Raw genomic sequence first — 16,777 nt, forward strand, 5'->3', positions numbered from 1 at the left:
ATAAGTGTACGTAAACTTCCGACTTCAACTGTATGTACCATTTCAAATTGCAAACCGATTTGCACTGCACTATCCTTCCCTGGTTGTCTAGTGGTTAGGATTCGGCGCTCTCACCGCCGCGGCCCGGGTTCGATTCCCGGTCAGGGAACTACTCTTTTGCGACCTGTTTACTTGTGCAACCTGTCACAATGAATTTTGTCGGTCATCGCACATATGTAGCATTTCAAATTGTGAACCGATTTGCTTTGCTGTATCCTTCCCTGGTGGTCTAGTGGTTAGGATTCGGCGCTCTCACCGCCGCGGCCCGGGTTCGAATCCCGTTCAGGGAATTAGTCTTTGTTACTTGTGCAACCCGTCACACTGAATTTAGTAGGTAATCGCCCAACTGATTTTCCCTACACTGTACTTCCCTTGTGACATAGTGGTGCAGCAAAGCACCCCCACAACATGATGCTGCCACCCCTGTGCTTCACGGTTGGGATGGTGTTCTTCGGCTTGCAAGCCTCCACCTTTTGCCTCCAAACATAACAATGGTCATTATGGCCAAATAGTTCTATTTTTGTTTCATCAGACCAGAGGACATTTCTCCAAAAAGTAGGATCTTTGTCCACAAACTGCAGTCAGGCTTTTTTATGGCAGTTTTGGAGCAGCAGCTTCTTCCTTGCTGAGTGGCCTTTCAGGTTATATTGATATAGGACTCGTTTTACTGTGGATATAGATACTTTTTAACCTGTTTCCTCCAGCATCTTCACAAGGTCCTTTGCTGTTGTTCTGGGATTGATTTGCACTTTTCGCAGCAAAGTACGTTCATCTCTAGGAGACAGAACGCGTCTCCTTCCTGAGAGGTATGACGGCTGCGTGGTCCCATGGTGTTTATACTTGCGTACTATTGTTTCTACAGATAAACGTGGTACCTTCAGGCGTTGGGAAATTGCTTTGGAGCAGTAGCTTCTTCCTTGCTGAGCGGCCGTTCAGGTTATGTCGATATAGGACTCGTTTCACTGTGGATGTAGATACTTTTGGACCTGTTTCCTCCAGCATCTTCACAAGGTCCTTTGCTGTTGTTCTGGGATTGATTTGCACTTTTCGCACCAAAGTACGTTCATCTCTAGGAGACAGAACGCGTCTCCTTCCTGAGCGGTATGACGGCTGCGTGGTCCCATGGTGTTTTTACTTGCGTACTGTTTTTTCTACAGATGAACTCGGTACCTTCAGGCGTTTGGAAATTGCTCCCAAGGATGAACCAGACTTTTGGAGGTCTAAAATTGTTTTCTGAGGTCTTGGCTGATTTCTTTTGATTTTCCCGTGATGTCAAGCAAAGAGGCACCGAGTTTAAAGGCAGGCCTTGAAATACATCTACAAGGTACACCTCCAATTGACTCAAATGATGTCAATTAGCCTATCAGAAGCTTCTAAAGCCATGACATCATTTTCGGGAATTGTCCACGCTGTTTAAAGGCACAGCCAACTTAGTGTATGTAAACCTCTGACCCACTGGATTTGTGATACAGTGAATTACAAGTGAAATAATCTGTCTGTAAACAATTGTTGGAAAAATGACTTGTGTCATGCACAAAGTACATGTCCTAACCGACTTGCCAAAACTATAGTTTGTTAAACAAGACATGTGTGGAGTGGTTGACAAACGACTTTTAATGACTCCAACATAAGTGTACGTAAACTTCCGACTTCAACTGTATGTACCATTTCAAATTGCAAACCGATTTGCACTGCACTATCCTTCCCTGGTTGTCTAGTGGTTAGGATTCGGCGCTCTCACCGCCGCGGCCCGGGTTCGATTCCCGGTCAGGGAACTAATCTTTTGCGACCTGTTTACTTGTACAACCTGTCACAATGAATTTTGTCCGTCATCGCACATATGTAGCATTTCAAATTGTGAACCGATTTGCTTTGCTGTATCCTTCCCTGGTGGTCTAGTGGTTAGGATTCGGCGCTCTCACCGCCACGGCCCGGGTTCGAATCCCGGTCAGGGAATTAGTCTTTGTTACTTGTGCAACCTGTCACACTGAATTTTGTAGGTAATCGCCCAACTGATTTTCCCTACACTGTACGTCCCTTGTGACCTAGTGGTGCAGCAAAGCACCCCCACAACATGATGCTGCCACCCCTGTGCTTCACGGTTGGGATCGTGTTCTTCGGCTTGCAAGCCTTCACCTTTTGCCTCCAAACATAACAATGGTCATTATGGCCAAATAGTTCTATTTTTGTTTCATCAGACCAGAGGACATTTCTCCAAAAAGTAGGATCTTTGTCCACAAACTGCAGTCAGGCTTTTTTATGGCAGTTTTGGAGCAGCAGCTTCTTCCTTGCTGAGTGGCCTTTCAGGTTATGTCGATATAGGACTCGTTTCACTGTGGATGTAGATACTTTTGGACCTGTTTCCTCCAGCATCTTCACAAGGTCCTTTGCTGTTGTTCTGGGATTGATTTGCACTTTTCGCACCAAAGTACGTTCATCTCTAGGAGACAGAACGCGTCTCCTTCCTGAGCGGTATGACGGCTGCGTGGTCCCATGGTGTTTTTACTTGCGTACTGTTTTTTCTACAGATGAACTCGGTACCTTCAGGCGTTTGGAAATTGCTCCCAAGGATGAACCAGACTTTTGGAGGTCTAAAATTGTTTTCTGAGGTCTTGGCTGATTTCTTTTGATTTTCCCGTGATGTCAAGCAAAGAGGCACCGAGTTTAAAGGCAGGCCTTGAAATACATCTACAAGGTACACCTCCAATTGACTCAAATGATGTCAATTAGCCTATCAGAAGCTTCTAAAGCCATGACATCATTTTCGGGAATTGTCCACGCTGTTTAAAGGCACAGCCAACTTAGTGTATGTAAACCTCTGACCCACTGGATTTGTGATACAGTGAATTACAAGTGAAATAATCTGTCTGTAAACAATTGTTGGAAAAATGACTTGTGTCATGCACAAAGTACATGTCCTAACCGACTTGCCAAAACTATAGTTTGTTAAACAAGACATGTGTGGAGTGGTTGACAAACGACTTTTAATGACTCCAACATAAGTGTACGTAAACTTCCGACTTCAACTGTATGTACCATTTCAAATTGCAAACCGATTTGCACTGCACTATCCTTCCCTGGTTGTCTAGTGGTTAGGATTCGGCGCTCTCACCGCCGCGGCCCGGGTTCGATTCCCGGTCAGGGAACTAATCTTTTGCGACCTGTTTACTTGTACAACCTGTCACAATGAATTTTGTCCGTCATCGCACATATGTAGCATTTCAAATTGTGAACCGATTTGCTTTGCTGTATCCTTCCCTGGTGGTCTAGTGGTTAGGATTCGGCGCTCTCACCGCCACGGCCCGGGTTCGAATCCCGGTCAGGGAATTAGTCTTTGTTACTTGTGCAACCTGTCACACTGAATTTTGTAGGTAATCGCCCAACTGATTTTCCCTACACTGTACGTCCCTTGTGACCTAGTGGTGCAGCAAAGCACCCCCACAACATGATGCTGCCACCCCTGTGCTTCACGGTTGGGATCGTGTTCTTCGGCTTGCAAGCCTTCACCTTTTGCCTCCAAACATAACAATGGTCATTATGGCCAAATAGTTCTATTTTTGTTTCATCAGACCAGAGGACATTTCTCCAAAAAGTAGGATCTTTTTCCACAAACTGCAGTCAGGCTTTTTTATGGCAGTTTTGGAGCAGCAGCTTCTTCCTTGCTGAGTGGCCTTTCAGGTTATATTGATATAGGACTCGTTTTACTGTGGATATAGATACTTTTTAACCTGTTTCCTCCAGCATCTTCACAAGGTCCTTTGCTGTTGTTCTGGGATTGATTTGCACTTTTCGCACCAAAGTACGTTCATCTCTAGGAGACAGAACGCGTCTCCTTCCTGAGCGGTATGACGGCTGCGTGGTCCCATGGTGTTTATGCTTGCGAACTATTGTTTCTACAGATAAACGTGGTACCTTCAGGCGTTGGGAAATTGCTTTGGAGCAGTAGCTTCTTCCTTGCTGAGCGGCCGTTCAGGTTATGTCGATATAGGACTCGTTTTACTGTGGATGTAGATACTTTTGGACCTGTTTCCTCCAGCATCTTCACAAGGTCCTTTACTGTTGTTCTGGGATTGATTTGCACTTTTCGCACCAAAGTACGTTCATCTCTAGGAGACAGAACGCGTCTCCTTCCTGAGCGGTATGACGGCTGCGTGGTCCCATGGTGTTTTTACTTGCGTACTGTTTTTTCTACAGATGAACTCGGTACCTTCAGGCGTTTGCAAATGCTCCCAAGGATGAACCAGACTTTTGGAGGTCTACAATTGTTTTCTGAGGTCTTGGCTGATTTCTTTTGATTTTCCCGTGATGTCAAGCAAAGAGGCACCGAGTTTAAAGGTAGGCCTTGAAATACATCTACAAGGTACACCTCCAATTGACTCAAATGATGTCAATTAGCCTATCAGAAGCTTCTAAAGCCATGACATCATTTTCGGGAATTTTCCACGCTGTTTAAAGGCACAGCCAATTTAGTGTATGTAAACCTCTGACCCACTGGATTTGTGATACAGTGAATTACAAGTGAAATAATCTGTCTGTAAACAATTGTTGGAAAAATGACTTGTGTCATGCACAAAGTACATGTCCTAACCGACTTGCCAAAACTATAGTTTGTTAAACAAGACATGTGTGGAGTGGTTGACAAACGACTTTTAATGACTCCAACATAAGTGTACGTAAACTTCCGACTTCAACTGTATGTACCATTTCAAATTGCAAACCGATTTGCACTGCACTATCCTTCCCTGGTTGTCTAGTGGTTAGGATTCGGCGCTCTCACCGCCGCGGCCCGGGTTCGATTCCCGGTCAGGGAACTACTCTTTTGCGACCTGTTTACTTGTGCAACCTGTCACAATGAATTTTGTCGGTCATCGCACATATGTAGCATTTCAAATTGTGAACCGATTTGCTTTGCTGTATCCTTCCCTGGTGGTCTAGTGGTTAGGATTCGGCGCTCTCACCGCCGCGCCCCGGGTTCGATTCCCGGTCAGGGAACTAAACTTTTGCGACCTGTTTACTTGTGCAACCTGTCACAATGAATTTTGTCGGTCATCGCACATATGTAGCATTTCAAATTGTGAACCGATTTGCTTTGCTGTATCCTTCCCTGGTGGTCTAGTGGTTAGGATTCGGCGCTCTCACCGCCACGGCCCGGTTTCGAATCCCGGTCAGGGAATTAGTCTTTGTTACTTGTGCAACCTGTCACACTGAATTTTGTAGGTAATCGCCCAACTGATTTTCCCTACACTGTACGTCCCTTGTGACCTAGTGGTGCAGCAAAGCACCCCCACAACATGATGCTGCCACCCCTGTGCTTCACGGTTGGGATGGTGTTCTTCGGCTTGCAAGCCTACACCTTTTGCCTCCAAACATAACAATGGTCATTATGGCCAAATAGTTCTATTTTTGTTTCATCAGACCAGAGGACATTTCTCCAAAAAGTAGGATCTTTGTCCACAAACTGCAGTCAGGCTTTTTTATGGCAGTTTTGGAGCAGCAGCTTCTTCCTTGCTGAGTGGCCTTTCAGGTTATATTGATATATGACTCGTTTTACTGTGGATATAGATACTTTTTAACCTGTTTCCTCCAGCATCTTCACAAGGTCCTTTGCTGTTGTTCTGGGATTGATTTGCACTTTTCGCACCAAAGTACGTTCATCTCTAGGAGACAGAACGCGTCTCCTTCCTGAGCGGTATGACGGCTGCGTGGTCCCATGGTGTTTTTACTTGCGTACTGTTTTTTCTACAGATGAACTCGGTACCTTCAGGCGTTTGGAAATGCTCCCAAGGATGAACCAGACTTTTGGAGGTCTACAATTGTTTTCTGAGGTCTTGGCTGATTTCTTTTGATTTTCCCGTGATGTCAAGCAAAGAGGCACCGAGTTTAAAGGTAGGCCTTGAAATACATCTACAAGGTACACCTCCAATTGACTCAAATGATGTCAATTAGCCTATCAGAAGCTTCTAAAGCCATGACATCATTTTCGGGAATTTTCCACGCTGTTTAAAGGCACAGCCAATTTAGTGTATGTAAACCTCTGACCCACTGGATTTGTGATACAGTGAATTACAAGTGAAATAATCTGTCTGTAAACAATTGTTGGAAAAATGACTTGTGTCATGCACAAAGTACATGTCCTAACCGACTTGCCAAAACTATAGTTTGTTAAACAAGACATGTGTGGAGTGGTTGACAAACGACTTTTAATGACTCCAACATAAGTGTACGTAAACTTCCGACTTCAACTGTATGTACCATTTCAAATTGCAAACCGATTTGCACTGCACTATCCTTCCCTGGTTGTCTAGTGGTTAGGATTCGGCGCTCTCACCGCCGCGGCCAGGGTTCGATTCCCGGTCAGGGAACTAATCTTTTGCGACCTGTTTACTTGTGCAACCTGTCACAATGAATTTTGTCGGTCATCGCACATATGTAGCATTTCAAATTGTGAACCGATTTGCTTTGCTCTATCCTTCCCTGGTGGTCTAGTGGTTAGGATTCGGCGCTCTCACCGCCGCGGCCCGGGTTCGATTCCCGGTCAGGGATCTAATCTTTTGCGACCTGTTTACTTGTGCAACCTGTCACAATGAATTTTGTCGGTCATCGCACATATGTAGCATTTCAAATTGTGAACCGATTTGCTTTGCTGTATCCTTCCCTGGTGGTCTAGTGGTTAGGATTTTGAGCTCTCACCGCCGCGGCCCGGGTTCGATTCCCGGTCAGGGAATTTGTCTTTGTTACTTGTGCAACCTGTCACACTGAATTTAGTAGGTAATGGCCCAACTGATTTTCCCTACACTGTCCTTCCCTTGTGACCTAGTGGTGCAGCAAAGCGCAGCCACCCCTGTGCTTCACGTTTGGGATCGTGTTCTTCGGCTTGCAAGCCTTCACCTTTTGCCTCCAAACATAACAATGGTCATTATGGCCAAATAGTTCTATTTTTGTTTCATCAGACCAGAGGACATTTCTCCAAAAAGTAGGATCTTTGTCCACAAACTGCAGTCAGGCTTTTTTATGGCAGTTTTGGAGCAGCAGCTTCTTCCTTGCTGAGTGGCCTTTCAGGTTATATTGATATAGGACTCGTTTTACTGTGGATATAGATACTTTTTAACCTGTTTCCTCCAGCATCTTCACAAGGTCCTTTGCTGTTGTTCTGGGATTGATTTGCACTTTTCGCACCAAAGTACGTTCATCTCTAGGAGACAGAACGCGTCTCCTTCCTGAGAGGTATGACGGCTGCGTGGTCCCATGGTGTTTATGCTTGCGAACTATTGTTTCTACAGATAAACGTGGTACCTTCAGGCGTTGGGAAATTGCTTTGGAGCAGTAGCTTCTTCCTTGCTGAGCGGCCGTTCAGGTTATGTCGATATAGGACTCGTTTTACTGTGGATGTAGATACTTTTGGACCTGTTTCCTCCAGCATCTTCACAAGGTCCTTTACTGTTGTTCTGGGATTGATTTGCACTTTTCGCACCAAAGTACGTTCATCTCTAGGAGACAGAACGCGTCTCCTTCCTGAGCGGTATGACGGTTGCGTGGTCCCATGGTGTTTTTACTTGCGTACTGTTTTTTCTACAGATGAACTCGGTACCTTCAGGCGTTTGCAAATGCTCCCAAGGATGAACCAGACTTTTGGAGGTCTACAATTTTTTTCTGAGGTCTTGGCTGATTTCTTTTGATTTTCCCGTGATGTCAAGCAAAGAGGCACCGAGTTTAAAGGTAGGCCTTGAAATACATCTACAAGGTACACCTCCAATTGACTCAAATGATGTCAATTAGCCTATCAGAAGCTTCTAAAGCCATGACATCATTTTCGGGAATTTTCCACGCTGTTTAAAGGCACAGCCAATTTAGTGTATGTAAACCTCTCACCCACTGGATTTGTGATACAGTGAATTACAAGTGAAATAATCTGTCTGTAAACAATTGTTGGAAAAATGACTTGTGTCATGCACAAAGTACATGTCCTAACCGACTTGCCAAAACTATAGTTTGTTAAACAAGACATGTGTGGAGTGGTTGACAAACGACTTTTAATGACTCCAACATAAGTGTACGTAAACTTCCGACTTCAACTGTATGTACCATTTCAAATTGCAAACCGATTTGCACTGCACTATCCTTCCCTGGTTGTCTAGTGGTTAGGATTCGGCGCTCTCACCGCCGCGGCCCGGGTTCGATTCCCGGTCAGGGAACTACTCTTTTGCGACCTGTTTACTTGTGCAACCTGTCACAATGAATTTTGTCGGTCATCGCACATATGTAGCATTTCAAATTGTGAACCGATTTGCTTTGCTGTATCCTTCCCTGGTGGTCTAGTGGTTAGGATTCGGCGCTCTCACCGCCGCGGCCCGGGTTAGATTCCCGGTCAGGATCTAATCTTTTGCGACCTGTTTACTTGTGCAACCTGTCACAATGAATTTTGTCGGTCATCGCACATATGTAGCATTTCAAATTGTGAACCGATTTGCTTTGCTGTATCCTTCCCTGGTGGTCTAGTGGTTAGGATTTTGCGCTCTCACCGCCGCGGCCCGGGTTCGATTCCCGGTCAGGGAATTTGTCTTTGTTACTTGTGCAACCTGTCACACTGAATTTAGTAGGTAATGGCCCAACTGATTTTCCCTACACTGTCCTTCCCTTGTGACCTAGTGGTGCAGCAAAGCACCCCCACAACATGATGCTGACACCCCTGTGCTTCACGGTTGGTATGGTGTTCTTCGGCTTGCAAGCCTCCACCTTTTGCCTCCAAACATAACAATGGTCATTATGGCCAAATATTTATATTTTTGTTTCATCAGACCAGAGGACATTTCTCCAAAAAGTAGGATCTTTGTCAACAAACTGCAGTCAGGCTTTTTTATGGCAGTTTTGGAGCAGCAGCTTCTTCCTTGCTGAGCGGCCTTTCAGGTTATATTGATATAGGACTCGTTTTACTGTGGATATAGATACTTTTGAACCTGTTTCCTCCAGCATCTTCACAAGGTCCTTTGCTGTTGTTCTGGGATTGATTTGCACTTATCGCACCAAAGTACGTTCATCTCTAGGAGACAGAACGCGTCTCCTTCCTGAGCGGTATGACAGCTGCGTGGTCCCATGGTGTTTATACTTGCGTACTATTGTTTCTACAGATAAACGTGGTACCTTCAGGCGTTGGGAAATTGCTTTGGAGCAGTAGCTTCTTCCTTGCTGAGCGGCCGTTCAGGTTATGTCGATATAGGACTCGTTTTATTGTGGATGTAGATACTTTTGGACCTGTTTCCTCCAGCATCTTCACAAGGTCCTTTGCTGTTGTTCTGGGATTGATTTGCACTTTTCGCACCAAATGTAAGTTCATCTCTAAGAGACAGAACGCGTCTCCTTCCTGAGCGGTATGACGGCTGCGTGGTCCCATGGTGTTTTTACTTGCGTACTGTTTTTTCTACAGATGAACTCGGTACCTTCAGGCGTTTGGAAATTGCTCCCAAGGATGAACCAGACTTGTGGAGGTCTACAATTGTTTTCTGAGGTCTTGGCTGATTTCTTTTGATTTTCCCGTGACGTCAAGCAAAGAGGCACCGAGTTTAAAGGTAGGCCTTGAAATACATCTACAAGGTACACCTCCAATTGACTCAAATGATGTCAATTAGCCTATCAGAAGCTTCTAAAGCCATGACATCATTTTCGGGAATTTTCCACGCTGTTTAAAGGCACAGCCAACTTAGTGTATGTAAACCTCTGACCCACTGGATTTGTGATACAGTGAATTACAAGTGAAACAATCTGTCTGTAAACAATTGTTGGAAAAATGACTTGTGTCATGCACAAAGGACATGTCCTAACTGACTTGCCAAAACTATAGTTGTTAAACAAGACATGTGTGGAGTGGTTGACAAACGACTTTTAATGACTCCAACATAAGTGTACGTAAACTTCCGACTTCAACTGTATGTACCATTTCAAATTGCAAACCGATTTGCACTGCACTATCCTTCCCTGGTTGTCTAGTGGTTAGGATTCGGCGCTCTCACCGCCGCGGCCCGGGTTCGATTCCCGGTCAGGGAACTAATCTTTTGCGACCTGTTTACTTGTGCAACCTGTCACAATGAATTTTGTCGGTCATCGCACATATGTAGCATTTCAAATTGTGAACCGATTTGCTTTGCTGTATCCTTCCCTGGTGGTCTAGTGGTTAGGATTCGGCGCTCTCACTGCTGCGGCCCAGGTTCGATTCCTGGTCAGGGAATTAGTCTTTGTTACTTGTGCAACCTGTCACACTGAATTTAGTAGGTAATCGCCCAACTGATTTTCCCTACAGTGTCCTTCCCTTGGGACCTAGTGGTGCAGCAAAGCACCCCCACAACATGATGCTGCCACCCCTGTGCTTCACGGTTGGGATGGTGTTCTTCGGCTTGCAAGCCTCCACCTTTTGCCTCCAAACATAACAATGGTCATTATGGCAAAATAGTTATATTTTTGTTACATCAGACCAGAGGACATTTCTCCAAAAAGTAGGATCTTTGTCCACAAACTGCAGTCAGGCTTTTTTATGGCAGTTTTGGAGCAGCAGCTTCTTCCTTGCTGAGTGGCCTTTCAGGTTATATTGATATAGGACTCGTTTTACTGTGGATATAGATACTTTTGAACCTGTTTCCTCCAGCATCTTCACAAGGTCCTTTGCTGTTGTTCTGGGATTGATTTGCACTTTTCGCACAAAAGTACGTTCATCTCTAGGAGACAGAACGCGTCTCCTTCCTGAGCGGTATGACGGCTGCGTGGTCCCATGGTGTTTATACTTGCGTACTATTGTTTCTACAGATAAACGTGGTACCTTCAGGCATTGGGAAATTGCTTTGGAGCAGTAGCTTCTTCCTTGCTGAGAGGCCGTTCAGGTTATGTCGATATAGGACTCGTTTTACTGTGGATGTAGATACTTTTGGACCTGTTTCCTCCAGCATCTTCACAAGGTCCTTTGCTGTTGTTCTGGGATTGATTTGCACTTTTCGCACCAAAGTACGTTCATCTCTAGGAGACAGAACGCTTCTCCTTCCTGAGCGGTATGACGGCTGCGTGGTCCCATGGTGTTTTTACTTGCGTACTGTTTTTTCTACAGATGAACTCGGTACCTTCAGGCGTTTGGAATTTGCTCCCAAGGATGAACCAGACTTGTGGAGGTCTACAATTGTTTTCTAAGGTCTTGGCTGATTTCTTTTGATTTTCCCGTGACGTCAAGCAAAGAGGCACCGAGTCTAAAGGTAGGCCTTGAAATACATCTACAAGGTACACCTCCAATTGACTCAAATGATGTCAATTAGCCTATCAGAAGCTTCTAAAGCCATGACATCATTTTCGGGAATTTTCCACGCTGTTTAAAGGCACAGCCAACTTAGTGTATGTAAACCTCTGACCCACTGGATTTGTGATACAGTGAATTACAAGTGAAATAATCTGTCTGTAAACAATTGTTGGAAAAATGACTTGTGTCATGCACAAAGTACATGTCCTAACCGACTTGCCAAAACTATAGTTTGTTAAACAAGACATGTGTGGAGTGGTTGACAAACGACTTTTAATGACTCCAACATAAGTGTACGTAAACTTATGACTTCAACTGTATGTACCATTTCAAATTGCAAACCGATTTGCACTGCACTATCCTTCTCTGTTTGTCTAGTGGTTAGGATTTGGCGCTGTCACCGCCGCGGCCAGGGTTCGATTCCCGGTCAGGGAACTAATCTTTTGCGACCTGTTTACTTGTGCAACCTGTCACAATGAATTTTGTCGGTCATCGCACATATGTAGCATTTCAAATTGTGAACCGATTTGCTTTGCTGTATCCTTCCCTGGTGGTCTAGTGGTTAGGATTAGGCGCTCTCACCGCCGCGGCCCGGGTTCGATTCCCGGTCAGGGAATTAGTCTTTGTTACTTGTGCAACCTGTCACACTGAATTTAGTAGGTAATCGCCCAACTGATTTTCCCTACAGTGTCCTTCCCTTGTGACCTAGTGGTGCAGCAAAGCACCCCCACAACATGATGCTGCCACCCCTGTGCTTCACGGTTGGGATGGTGTTCTTCGGATTGCAAGCCTCCACCTTTTGCCTCCAAACATAACAATGGTCATTATGGCCAAATAGTTCTATTTTTGTTTCATCAGACCAGAGGACATTTCTCCAAAAAGTAGGATCTTTGTCAACAAACTGCAGTCAGGCTTTTTTATGGCAGTTTTGGAGCAGCAGCTTCTTCCTTGCTGAGCGGCCTTTCAGGTTATATTGATATAGGACTCGTTTTACTGTGGATATAGATACTTTTGAACCTGTTTCCTCCAGCATCTTCACAAGGTCCTTTGCTGTTGTTCTGGGATTGATTTGCACTTTTCGCACCAAAGTACGTTCATCTCTAGGAGACAGAACGCGTCTCCTTCCTGAGCGGTATGACGGCTGCGTGGTCCCATGGTGTTTATACTTGCGTACTATTGTTTCTACAGATAAACGTGGTACCTTCAGGCGTTGGGAAATTGCTTTGGAGCAGTAGCTTCTTCCTTGCTGAGCGGCCGTTCAGGTTATGTCGATATAGGACTCGTTTTATTGTGGATGTAGATACTTTTGGACCTGTTTCCTCCAGCATCTTCACAAGGTCCTTTGCTGTTGTTCTGGGATTGATTTGCACTTTTCGCACCAAAGTAAGTTCATCTCTAGGAGACAGAACGCGTCTCCTTCCTGAGCGGTATGACGGCTGCGTGGTCCCATGGTGTTTTTACTTGCGTACTGTTTTTTCTACAGATGAACTCGGTACCTTCAGGCGTTTGGAAATTGCTCCCAAGGATGAACCAGACTTGTGGAGGTCTACAATTGTTTTCTGAGGTCTTGGCTGATTTCTTTTGATTTTCCCGTGACGTCAAGCAAAGAGGCACCGAGTTTAAAGGTAGGCCTTGAAATACATCTACAAGGTACACCTCCAATTGACTCAAATGATGTCAATTAGCCTATCAGAAGCTTCTAAAGCCATGACATCATTTTCGGGAATTTTCCACGCTGTTTAAAGGCACAGCCAACTTAGTGTATGTAAACCTCTGACCCACTGGATTTGTGATACAGTGAATTACAAGTGAAATAATCTGTCTGTAAACAATTGTTGGAAAAATGACTTGTGTCATGCACAAAGTACATGTCCTAACCGACTTGCCAAAACTATAGTTTGTTAAACAAGACATGTGTGGAGTGGTTGACAAACGACTTTTAATGACTCCAACATAAGTGTACGTAAACTTCCGACTTCAACTGTATGTACCATTTCAAATTGCAAACCGATTTGCACTGCACTATCCTTCCCTGGTTGTCTAGTGGTTAGGATTCGGCGCTCTCACCGCCGCGGCCCGGGTTCGATTCCCGGTCAGGGAACTAATCTTTTGCGACCTGTTTACTTGTGCAACCTGTCACAATGAATTTTGTCGGTCATCGCACATATGTAGCATTTCAAATTGTGAACCGATTTGCTTTGCTGTATCCTTCCCTGGTGGTCTAGTGGTTAGGATTCGGCGCTCTCACCGCCGCGGCCCGGGTTCGATTCCCGGTCAGGGAATTAGTCTTTGTTACTTGTGCAACCTGTCACACTGAATTTAGTAGGTAATCGCCCAACTGATTTTCCCTACAGTGTCCTTCCCTTGTGACCTAGTGGTGCAGCAAAGCACCCCCACAACATGATGCTGCCACCCCTGTGCTTCACGGTTGGGATGGTGTTCTTCGGCTTGCAAGCCTCCACCTTTTGCCTCCAAACATAACAATGGTCATTATGGCCAAATAGTTATATTTTTGTTTCATCAGACCAGAGGACATTTCTCCAAAAAGTAGGATCTTTGTCCACAAACTGCAGTCAGGCTTTTTTATGGCAGTTTTGGAGCAGCAGCTTCTTCCTTGCTGAGCGGCCTTTCAGGTTATATTGATATAGGACTCGTTTTACTGTGGATATAGATACTTTTGAACCTGTTTCCTCCAGCATCTTCACAAGGTCCTTTGCTGTTGTTCTGGGATTGATTTGCACTTTTCGCACAAAGTACGTTCATCTCTAGGAGACAGAACGCGTCTCCTTCCTGAGCGGTATGACGGCTGCGTGGTCCCATGGTGTTTATACTTGCGTACTATTGTTTCTACAGATAAACGTGGTACCTTCAGTCGTTGGGAAATTGCTTTGGAGCAGTAGCTTCTTCCTTGCTGAGCGGCCGTTCAGGTTATGTCGATATAGGACTCGTTTTACTGTGGATGTAGATACTTTTGGACCTGTTTCCTCCAGCATCTTCACAAGGTCCTTTGCTGTTGTTCTGGGATTGATTTGCACTTTTCGCACCAAAGTACGTTCATCTCTAGGAGACAGAACGCGTCTCCTTCCTGAGCGGTATGACGGCTGCGTGGTCCCATGGTGTTTTTACTTGCGTACTGTTTTTTCTACAGATGAACTCGGTACCTTCAGGCGTTTGGAAATTGCTCCCAAGGATGAACCAGACATGTGGAGGTCTACAATTGTTTTCTGAGGTCTTGGCTGATTTCTTTTGATTTTCCCGTGATGTCAAGCAAAGAGGCACCGAGTTTAAAGGTAGGCCTTGAAATACATCTACAAGGTACACCTCCAATTGACTCAAATGATGTCAATTAGCCTATCTGAAGCTTCTAAAGCCATGACATCATTTTCGGGAATTTTCCACGCTGTTTAAAGGCACAGCCAACTTAGTGTATGTAAACCTCTGACCCACTGGATTTGTGATACAGTGAATTACAAGTGAAATAATCTGTCTGTAAACAATTGTTGGAAAAATGACTTGTGTCATGCACAAAGGACATGTCCTAACTGACTTGCCAAAACTATAGTTGTTAAACAAGACATGTGTGGAGTGGTTGACAAACGACTTTTAATGACTCCAACATAAGTGTACGTAAACTTCCGACTTCAACTGTATTTGCCATTTCAAATTGCAAACCGATTTGCACTGCACTATCCTTCTCTGTTTGTCTAGTGGTTAGGATTTGGCGCTGTCACCGCCGCGGCCAGGGTTCGATTCCCGGTCAGGGAACTAATCTTTTGCGACCTGTTTACTTGTGCAACCTGTCACAATGAATTTTGTCGGTCATCGCACATATGTAGCATTTCAAATTGTGAACCGATTTGCTTTGCTGTATCCTTCCCTGGTGGTCTAGTGGTTAGGATTTGGTGCTCTCACCGCCGCGGCCCGGGTTCGATTCCCGGTCAGGGAATTAGTCTTTGTTACTTGTGCAACCTGTCACACTGAATTTAGTAGGTAATCGCCCAACTGATTTTCCCTACAGTGTCCTTCCCTTGTGACCTAGTGGTGCAGCAAAGCACCCCCACAACATGATGCTGCCACCCCTGTGCTTCACGGTTGGGATGGTGTTCTTCGGCTTGCAAGCCTCCACCTTTTGCCTCCAAACATAACAATGGTCATTATGGCCAAATAGTTATATTTTTGTTTCATCAGACCAGAGGACATTTCTCCAAAAAGTAGGATCTTTGTCCACAAACTGCAGTCAGGCTTTTTTATGGCAGTTTTGGAGCAGCAGCTTCTTCCTTGCTGAGCGGCCTTTCAGGTTATATTGATATAGGACTCGTTTTACTGTGGATATAGATACTTTTGAACCTGTTTCCTCCAGCATCTTCACAAGGTCCTTTGCTGTTGTTCTGGGATTGATTTGCACTTTTCGCACAAAAGTACGTTCATCTCTAGGAGACAGAACGCGTCTCCTTCCTGAGCGGTATGACGGCTGCGTGGTCCCATGGTGTTTATACTTGCGTACTATTGTTTCTACAGATAAACGTGGTACCTTCAGGCGTTGGGAAATTGCTTTGGAGCAGTAGCTTCTTCCTTGCTGAGCGGCCGTTCAGGTTATGTCGATATAGGACTCGTTTTACTGTGGATGTAGATACTTTTGGACCTGTTTCCTCCAGCATCTTCACAAGGTCCTTTGCTGTTGTTCTGGGATTGATTTGCACTTTTCGCACCAAAGTACGTTCATCTCTAGGAGACAGAACGCTTCTCCTTCCTGAGCGGTATGACGGCTGCGTGGTCCCATGGTGTTTTTACTTGCGCACTGTTTTTTCTACAGATGAACTCGGTACCTTCAGGCGTTTGGAAATTGCTCCCAAGGATGAACCAGACTTGTGGAGGTCTACAATTGTTTTCTGATGTCTTGGCTGATTTCTTTTGATTTTCCCGTGATGTCAAGCAAAGAGGCACCGAGTTTAAAGGTAGGCCTTGAAATACATCTACAAGGTACACCTCCAATTGACTCAAATGATGTCAATTAGCCTATCAGAAGCTTCTAAAGCCATGACATCATTTTCGGGAATTTTCCACGCTGTTTAAAGGCACAGCCAACTTAGTGTATGTAAACCTCTGACCCACTGGATTTGTGATACAGTGAATTACAAGTGAAATAATCTGTCTGTAAACAATTGTTGGAAAAATGACTTGTGTCATGCACAAAGTACATGTCCTAACCGACTTGCCAAAACTATAGTTTGTTAAACAAGACATGTGTGGAGTGGTTGACAAACGACTTTTAATGACTCCAACATAAGTGTACGTAAACTTCCGACTTCAACTGTATGTACCATTTCAAATTGCAAACCGATTTGCACTGCACTATCCTTCCCTGGTTGTCTAGTGGTTAGGATTCGGCGCTCTCACCGCCGCGGCCCGGGTTCGATTCCCGGTCAGGGAACTAATCTTTTGCGACCTGTTTACTTGTGCAACCTGTCA

The 16,777-nt window shown here is 44.9% G+C and overlaps 22 non-coding genes across 22 annotated transcripts; all 22 read left to right on the top strand.

Moving 5' to 3' along the window:
- Window positions 1-76: 76 nt before the first annotated feature.
- Window positions 77-148, top strand: trnae-cuc (transfer RNA glutamic acid (anticodon CUC)). Its single transcript has one exon. It is a non-coding gene; the product is annotated as a tRNA-Glu (tRNA).
- A 109-nt stretch (window positions 149-257) lies between these two features.
- On the top strand, window positions 258-329 carry trnae-cuc (transfer RNA glutamic acid (anticodon CUC)). Its single transcript has one exon. It is a non-coding gene; the product is annotated as a tRNA-Glu (tRNA).
- Window positions 330-1,742: 1,413 nt separating this feature from the next.
- trnae-cuc (transfer RNA glutamic acid (anticodon CUC)) lies at window positions 1,743-1,814 on the top strand. Its single transcript has one exon. It is a non-coding gene; the product is annotated as a tRNA-Glu (tRNA).
- Window positions 1,815-1,923: 109 nt separating this feature from the next.
- Window positions 1,924-1,995, top strand: trnae-cuc (transfer RNA glutamic acid (anticodon CUC)). The gene has a single exon. It is a non-coding gene; the product is annotated as a tRNA-Glu (tRNA).
- Window positions 1,996-3,113: 1,118 nt separating this feature from the next.
- Window positions 3,114-3,185, top strand: trnae-cuc (transfer RNA glutamic acid (anticodon CUC)). Its single transcript has one exon. It is a non-coding gene; the product is annotated as a tRNA-Glu (tRNA).
- Window positions 3,186-3,294: 109 nt separating this feature from the next.
- Window positions 3,295-3,366, top strand: trnae-cuc (transfer RNA glutamic acid (anticodon CUC)). Its single transcript has one exon. It is a non-coding gene; the product is annotated as a tRNA-Glu (tRNA).
- Window positions 3,367-4,778: 1,412 nt separating this feature from the next.
- On the top strand, window positions 4,779-4,850 carry trnae-cuc (transfer RNA glutamic acid (anticodon CUC)). The gene has a single exon. It is a non-coding gene; the product is annotated as a tRNA-Glu (tRNA).
- A 109-nt stretch (window positions 4,851-4,959) lies between these two features.
- Window positions 4,960-5,031, top strand: trnae-cuc (transfer RNA glutamic acid (anticodon CUC)). Its single transcript has one exon. It is a non-coding gene; the product is annotated as a tRNA-Glu (tRNA).
- A 109-nt stretch (window positions 5,032-5,140) lies between these two features.
- Window positions 5,141-5,212, top strand: trnae-cuc (transfer RNA glutamic acid (anticodon CUC)). The gene has a single exon. It is a non-coding gene; the product is annotated as a tRNA-Glu (tRNA).
- A 1,117-nt stretch (window positions 5,213-6,329) lies between these two features.
- On the top strand, window positions 6,330-6,401 carry trnae-cuc (transfer RNA glutamic acid (anticodon CUC)). The gene has a single exon. It is a non-coding gene; the product is annotated as a tRNA-Glu (tRNA).
- Window positions 6,402-6,510: 109 nt separating this feature from the next.
- Window positions 6,511-6,582, top strand: trnae-cuc (transfer RNA glutamic acid (anticodon CUC)). Its single transcript has one exon. It is a non-coding gene; the product is annotated as a tRNA-Glu (tRNA).
- Window positions 6,583-6,691: 109 nt separating this feature from the next.
- trnae-cuc (transfer RNA glutamic acid (anticodon CUC)) lies at window positions 6,692-6,763 on the top strand. Its single transcript has one exon. It is a non-coding gene; the product is annotated as a tRNA-Glu (tRNA).
- Window positions 6,764-8,159: 1,396 nt separating this feature from the next.
- trnae-cuc (transfer RNA glutamic acid (anticodon CUC)) lies at window positions 8,160-8,231 on the top strand. Its single transcript has one exon. It is a non-coding gene; the product is annotated as a tRNA-Glu (tRNA).
- A 109-nt stretch (window positions 8,232-8,340) lies between these two features.
- trnae-cuc (transfer RNA glutamic acid (anticodon CUC)) lies at window positions 8,341-8,412 on the top strand. Its single transcript has one exon. It is a non-coding gene; the product is annotated as a tRNA-Glu (tRNA).
- Window positions 8,413-8,520: 108 nt separating this feature from the next.
- Window positions 8,521-8,592, top strand: trnae-cuc (transfer RNA glutamic acid (anticodon CUC)). The gene has a single exon. It is a non-coding gene; the product is annotated as a tRNA-Glu (tRNA).
- Window positions 8,593-10,005: 1,413 nt separating this feature from the next.
- trnae-cuc (transfer RNA glutamic acid (anticodon CUC)) lies at window positions 10,006-10,077 on the top strand. Its single transcript has one exon. It is a non-coding gene; the product is annotated as a tRNA-Glu (tRNA).
- A 109-nt stretch (window positions 10,078-10,186) lies between these two features.
- On the top strand, window positions 10,187-10,258 carry trnae-cuc (transfer RNA glutamic acid (anticodon CUC)). Its single transcript has one exon. It is a non-coding gene; the product is annotated as a tRNA-Glu (tRNA).
- A 1,594-nt stretch (window positions 10,259-11,852) lies between these two features.
- trnae-cuc (transfer RNA glutamic acid (anticodon CUC)) lies at window positions 11,853-11,924 on the top strand. Its single transcript has one exon. It is a non-coding gene; the product is annotated as a tRNA-Glu (tRNA).
- A 1,413-nt stretch (window positions 11,925-13,337) lies between these two features.
- Window positions 13,338-13,409, top strand: trnae-cuc (transfer RNA glutamic acid (anticodon CUC)). Its single transcript has one exon. It is a non-coding gene; the product is annotated as a tRNA-Glu (tRNA).
- Window positions 13,410-13,518: 109 nt separating this feature from the next.
- Window positions 13,519-13,590, top strand: trnae-cuc (transfer RNA glutamic acid (anticodon CUC)). Its single transcript has one exon. It is a non-coding gene; the product is annotated as a tRNA-Glu (tRNA).
- A 1,592-nt stretch (window positions 13,591-15,182) lies between these two features.
- Window positions 15,183-15,254, top strand: trnae-cuc (transfer RNA glutamic acid (anticodon CUC)). The gene has a single exon. It is a non-coding gene; the product is annotated as a tRNA-Glu (tRNA).
- A 1,413-nt stretch (window positions 15,255-16,667) lies between these two features.
- Window positions 16,668-16,739, top strand: trnae-cuc (transfer RNA glutamic acid (anticodon CUC)). Its single transcript has one exon. It is a non-coding gene; the product is annotated as a tRNA-Glu (tRNA).
- Window positions 16,740-16,777: the final 38 nt, after the last annotated feature.

The sequence above is a fragment of the Salmo trutta genome, chromosome 4 (assembly GCF_901001165.1).
Source record: "Salmo trutta chromosome 4, fSalTru1.1, whole genome shotgun sequence".
Taxonomy (NCBI): domain Eukaryota; kingdom Metazoa; phylum Chordata; class Actinopteri; order Salmoniformes; family Salmonidae; genus Salmo; species Salmo trutta.